The sequence below is a fragment of the Syngnathoides biaculeatus genome, chromosome 19 (genome assembly GCF_019802595.1).
Source record: "Syngnathoides biaculeatus isolate LvHL_M chromosome 19, ASM1980259v1, whole genome shotgun sequence".
Classification (NCBI taxonomy): domain Eukaryota; kingdom Metazoa; phylum Chordata; class Actinopteri; order Syngnathiformes; family Syngnathidae; genus Syngnathoides; species Syngnathoides biaculeatus.
Window position 1 is genome coordinate 7145663 of NC_084658.1, and position 7050 is coordinate 7152712.

General features: G+C 40.5%; 1 non-coding gene across 1 annotated transcript; it reads right to left on the reverse strand.

The window, feature by feature from the left end:
- Positions 1–1185: 1185 nt before the first annotated feature.
- On the reverse strand, positions 1186–1258 carry trnat-ggu (transfer RNA threonine (anticodon GGU)). The gene has a single exon. It is a non-coding gene; the product is annotated as a tRNA-Thr (tRNA).
- Positions 1259–7050: the final 5792 nt, after the last annotated feature.

Genomic DNA, 7050 nt, shown 5'->3' on the forward strand with positions numbered 1-7050 from the left:
TAACACAAAGGAACAATGAGCTACCTTCCAGCAGGTAAAACTAGTATAAACAGACGAGCCAGCCTAAGTGCGGTGCTGCTGTTAATGTCACTTCCTGCTTCGTCTCAAAAACAAAACCCTTGAGAGGATTTTCATGGCGGAAATTACAAAAAAACCACACACGTCAAAATCATGTTTTGTGGTGAAAAAACGGATGGGTCCATTCTGGTTGCCTTTTTTTTCATTAATAACATACTTAAAATCATGCATTTCATGACAGTGGACCTTTAAGTTTTAGAACAGCTTATGTATATAAATGCGTATGGGGGTGTTTGTGCGATACAAAATGTTTACAATATGTGTTTCAATCAGATATTTGGAGTAGAAAGAGTACTGGCAAATACTTTGTGGAAATTGTTTTCAGCTTGGAAAAGTAAAGAGAAAATACCATTGGCGGGGCAATTTTGAGCATCTTGTGTATGTTCAATGACTGTTCATGTCTGGAGCTTTTAAGCCGAAACACCTGCTCAAAGAGCTCTTGTGAAGCTGAAAAACACGTTTTCACTTCATTGTATCACTCGGAGAAAAAGAAACACAGTCGATTCGGCTGTCCTGCGGTCTGGAAAACATGAGGTGCTTGGCCGCTTGGCCGGAGTGGGCAGAAATGTTTCACAGGCCTTCTGGCAGATAAAGATACAATCACAAGGATTTGCCTCAGTCAGATTCATTTTTAATGATCGGCTGAAACGTTTGCTGATATATCAAAATCCTCAAGACACTTCCTGACTAGAAGGGCAAAAGTCAAGTTTATTCAAATTGATATCTTGTTATTTAATACTGTATCTGGGTTTATTTCTTGACAGGATGGTTGAAAAGTGGCAACAAAAAACATCAATAAAATGTATTTGGATAGCTATTTGCAAATGATCTTTCAGCACACCCTACTGAGGACAATTTCATAACACAATAAATAATTTTGAAAATGTTTTGTCGATGTGAATTATAACCTATATTGTATAGTATCAATGACAAAAACAAATCACTAATATCCTAAAATGAAAGAAACTCAATGCTATAAAGTAAGTTTCTTTTGGCTTGTCCCTTTTGGGGTTGCCACAGCGTGTCATCTCAGATGAACGCACATATATGTTTGAAACAATTTTTACGCCGGATGCCCTTCCTGACGCAACCCTTCTCAGGGAGTGGAGGCCCCAGTGGGATATGAACCCACAACCACTGGTTTACCAAACCAGTGCTCTAACCACTGAGCTACGGGGCCTCAATCTCAATCTTATAAAGCACTTTTTAAAAAAGTTTTTATATCACAAAATTCTATTTTCATAAACCTGGATAGCATAGCGGTGTGGAATATGGAAGATCAATAACTATTACACGCAAACCAAAAAAAGACAACTTCAAACAAACAACAACAATAAACACACAATTCACTTCAGTCAAATGGGCTACGCGAAGGCATCTGCCACTGTTTTGACGATTAATTGACAAATTTGCAGATGATGGTCTCTGAGTAAAACTACATTACCACGCACCTCTCTCGCATTTGATTCATTCTTTGATTTTGCTCTGCAGTGATTCATCATTGATCACAATATAGCTGCTCGCTAGCTGCTCGGGTCCAGACTGCCACGCCAGATGGATAAAACAAGAAATTGCACAGAAAACGTTCAAGCTGGTAAGGTAAGAGAGGCAGGATGTTTTAGGTTCGTCATTCATTTCGTTATATATTTTCACCAAATGGCTTATTTTAATAACATTTGGACACATTCATTGATTACGTTTGAGATAATTCAGATGAACTACTTTCAATGCACTAATGTATGAAAGCATTTGCATTTACAGGGTTAACATCTTTTAATGAGCTTTTGCAAATGTAATCAAACTACCCATTAATGTGGGACAAAATGCAACTAAAATTAACCATGACCAACCACATATCAAACATTTTAATACTGTATAATATGACACTACTTCTCAGCCCCTAAACTTATTTCGAAAATCCGTACACACTACACTTAAGCACTTCAAGCTTGTCCCTGTAATGTGCTGTTGCTAGGTTGCAGCGAATAACACAAATTACTTTTAAATGGATCCTTAGGTTAATATCACTGATATGTCCTCTTGTCCACATCCCCAAAAGACCACAGAATAGATTACACGCTTCAAAAGTCTCTTTGAGCCAATCACTCACTCCATAGAAAAAGCAGTTTGAAGATAGCAATGCCCTTCCATGTCACTATTAACCTAGTGTGTCTGCACTTATAAGCAAGGATGAGCACTACAAGTGACAAATGTTTCTGGACTGCTGCTTGATGAGGCTGCCAGTGATCAATGAAGAATGCAATGGCGACTGAAGGGCTATTATACAATAAGCCTTATTATGACATGGGAGGATGAGCAAAACATTCTCGTTGTATTTAGGGCAACATGATCAATAGGAGGGCACGGCGAGCCTGAATTCCACCAACACCACCCTGTGGATCCATTTTAATAATATAAATATTTTTTATTGGCAATCACCAAAAATATCAATGGCTTTAAAGAAAAATGTTTGGTACTCTTGAGAGTGGGGTGCCAACGCAGCTATGTGGTACCCAGGGGACACTCTTAGACACACAACAAACCTCTGTTTGCTCCTTTAAGCCTTATTTACATCACAGTATATTTTTTCACATTTTTTATTCTGAAAGCATAGAACCCTTTGAGTGTAATTTAATAGTTAAAGGGGAATTCCAGTGCTTTGCATGAACAATGTATCCAATAGGTACTCAGAGGGCTATGCGTGGGACGTAAGTGCGTAAACTAAGGCTCCCCGAGCTCCGGGCCAGCAGCTGCGGATGATTCTTCGGACGGGAATGACACGGAGTCTGATGAGGGAGCTCCGGCGGTGGGCCGTGAGCCGAGCTTTGGCGTCCGGTGGAGGCCGAAGCTCGGCTCGCTCGTCAAGACTCCAAATCATTCCCCTCCAAAGAACCTTCTGCAGCTGCCGGCCTGGAGCTCCAGGGGCCTTTGTTGCTGAGCTTCGGCTCACAGCCTCCGCCGGACGCCGAAGCTCAGCTCGCTCGTCTGACTCCGCTTCATTCCCGTCCGAAGAACAATCTGCGGCTGCCGGGCCGGAACTCCAGGGGCCTTTGTTTACGCATTTACGTCCCGCGCGTAGCCCTCCGAGTAGTCAGACTCCAGTGTCATTCCACCTGTAGAACCATCTGAATATTCAACATTATTTACAGCCACAGGTTCAAATCTGTTTGGAAGTATTTCTCCATCTTCCCGATTAACTGATACTGCTATTTCTTCATCAGATGAGGATAAATCCAAGAAATCATCCGTGCATGTAAGTCATGTGATTCGTGAAAATGGCAGGGCCCCTGAAAATTCGTAATTGTCGACAATAATCATCTCAAAACAGTATTAAATGAGAGAGGATTTAACATCACATTGTCAAAATAGAGTACATATTACATGACCTATTGGATACATTGTTCATGCAAAGCACTGGAATTCCCCTTTAAGGAGAAGATTTAGATTTTTCTGTTTTTGAGGAAAAGTATTTTCTGAGACATTAATGACATCGAAGACCTCTATAAAATATTTTTACAATAAAAGTTTAATCCCTCCCATAATACTCAATTTCTCACTTTTTATCTTACAATACATAAGCCATATTAGCTAATTTAAAACATTTGCAGAAAATGCATATATAGTCTGCTTTTGCGGTTTACCTAAAGTGAATAAATACTAGGTGTAATGGGATAGTTCAGTCGGAATTCATTTTTCCAAATATTCCACATGTATCGTCTAAGTTCATCCATCCTGCAGTCTGACTGCTATTTGGCTGGGTTTTCATCATAAATGCTCCTAGCCCACCGCTAAATCCATTCCCAGTTCTCCGAAAGTTTGAGGGAGTTACTTTATTTCTTTTTGCCTTTTCAAAGAAGCTAAAAAAAGTGTGATTTTCTGTTGCTATTTGTGCAAATACAGAGCAGCCGACATTTCAATCATTATTCTACCACCACCACTGTTTCCGCATGTCTCTCATCAAAAACTGATCTGCAGAACTAGCCGATGAAGTTGATGCCGCAACAGCCCTTGATTAAACTACACAGAGCTTGTAAATAGCTGCAGTCCAGCACAATTGCTTCAATTTACACCTTGGTTGCCCAAACTAGAAAGACTGAAAGGTCAGGGGTTTGCAACATCAATGTGACAGGACGAAGTGGAGGAATTGGCGGAACTTTGTGCTGAGTTCTTAGTGTGAATTGATCCAAAAATTCTCAGCTGACCTCCCTCTCAGGCACATAGCAGCATTTCCAGCGAGGACCACGATTGGTGAATCAAAGTCTGTACTTAATGACTATAAGAGCACTGTGACCCCGGTGGAAAATAATCAAATAGTGCCGGGTAAGAGGAAGTGGAGCAAGATGAATTCATTCTGAGAATCTCAAGCAGAGAGTTTAGACTTGCCAACACCACCACCAAAGTCTGTCCAACTTTTTTTTTTTTTTTTTTAGATTAGTTAAGTGTATATATAAAAACACTAACCTGATCCAATAGCTTGAACTTTATACTGCAGTCTTTTGTCTCTATTTGTTCTATTAATACACAAGTAGCATTTTGTCAAGCTGTTATTGACGATTATGCAGTTTCTCCTTCCAGCTATAAGGCTCCTGCTCCTGTTCTAATGATACAAACAACATGAGGCTTTATGATTTTGTCTATATTGCAGTGGCTACAGAACTCTTGTTTGTGTAATAAGCCATCCCTAATGAATGATTTACCACTGATATTCAGGAAATTCTGAATGTGCGTCACAGATTTGACCCAAAACGGGAGCTAAAATAATTGAACTGCAACCTGTTGTTTTATGGTCCTACTCATATTTGTCTGAACTTATAAAGACTTTCAGCTCTCTGTATTTTTTTATATTATGTTGTAGCTTTGGGCAAGCAGTTTATTGGTTGATAAATTCTAATGTAAAACTTGCATTTTTCAGAAAATCCCCCAATAGTTCTGGGTTTATGGTTGAATGGCTCAAAGACATTTCTTAAATCTTTCTGCTCTTTCAAAAACTTGCCATCTCCCTCAGGTTATCGTGCGCTCTCTGGGGTGTATATTTCATGTGCTGAATTTAAGACGGACAAGATAAGCAGTAAAGGTCATTCCTTTGACACTTCTCCTCCAGGAGCTTCAAAAGGTCCATCAAATGGACTTTGCAGACAGCAAAATAAATACTGCATAGACTCCTAACGTTTACCTTAAAAAGAAAAAAAAAATGGAATGGATCTGGGGTGTACACGTCACAGGGTAGTGCAGAAAAAATACTTAATACATAATGATGTTTATTTCCCACAACCTATTTATGTGTAGCCATCTGTAGCTTATATGGTGATGATGAAGATGATGGTGATGATGAGTGTTATTGTTATGGGAGGGCATAAATACATTGATTGAAGAGGGATTTCTATACCTGCTGTGTTTTGTTTCATTTTATTTTAGATTTCTTTTCAATTCATTTGTATTGAAGAATTGCCATGCATACTTATTATTATTATTATTATTATTATAATCCATCCGTCCAGTTTCTGAGTGGTTTATCCTGACAAGGGTTGTGGGAGTGCTGGAGCCTATCCCAGCTGTCATTGGGCAGGAGGCGGGGTACACCCTGAACCAGTTTGCAGCCAATTGCAGGGCACATGAAGACAGACATCAGTCGCACTCACAATCACACCTAGGGGCAATTTAGAGTGTCCAATGAATGTTGCATGTTTTTGGGATGTGGGAGGAAACCAGAGTGCCCGGAGAAGCCCCAGGGGGAGAATATCCAAACTCCTTACAGGCGGGGCCAGGATTGAACCCAGGTCCTCAGAACTTTGAGGCCAACGCTCTGTAGTTGCGCCACCGTGCTTCTTCTTATTATTATTATCAAAACTTAACTCATCAGTGTATAAGAAAGATAACTTGTGTTTTACATTACATTTATACATTCCAAGATTGACCATTTTGAGGTTTAACATTGGAACGAGGCTTAGTTATTTAAAGTTTTTGAATTATACACTTGGAGGACTTCATCTTTGTTCATTGTCCTCCAGATGACTACTGATTACAGGCATTAAAATAGGACATAATTCAGACTCAGTACTTAAAAAAAAAGAATTCAATGGGAGCACGTCAAAGCCAGGTGCTTAGCCAGAGGGCAATAATGAATGGCTTTCCACATTTCCGTCTTGGTGAAGTGAGCATTTTGCATGAGCTGCTGCTCCTTTTCTGACACAGCAGGGTGACTATTCCTTTCCAAGTATGCTATTAAAAATTTCCCCTAAGCTATTGTTTCACTTGGGAATGAAGAGGAATTTTTACATAAACTATCAAATGCAATATTAAATTAATACATCATATGAATTAAGCCTCCAATTGCCTGCATGCATATTTCTCCAAGTTTCTTGCGTAGGTGATCTTGGAGAATTGTCACGACCCATCAGAATGGTGGTAGAACCCAAATGCACGAGTCAGGAGGCGCAGGTGTAATTTGGGAAAAACTTTCATTATTAGAAGGTTGTGGATTAGGCAGGCAGTCAGGTGCAGCAGCGGTGGTCGGGACTTCAGGCGTAGAGAGCAGGTCCGCGGGCAGGCAGGAGTCGGTACACGGGAGATCGATCAAGGAAGGCGGAAGTGTCAAAGGAGTCAGGCTTACGGGGTCGGTCGGAGAACAGGCGGAGGTCGGTACACACAGGAATACGATCAGAGATACGGGGGTGCTCGAACGGGGCATGAACCTCAAACAATCAGTCGTCACCGGGTCCTATAAGTACCGGGTGTAATCACCTGAAACAAGGTGCAAGTGTGTGCCGACTAATTGCCTGGCCACGCCCAGCCTGGGCAAGATGCCAGGAGAATGACAAGAATTTTATTGGCGCTATGTTATTACAATAGAATAGAATAGAATAGAATAGAATAGAATAGAATAGAATAGAATAGAATAGAATAGAATAGAATAGAATAGGGTGGCACGGTGGTTCAACTGGAAAGCGTTGGCCTCACAGTTCTGAGGTCCCA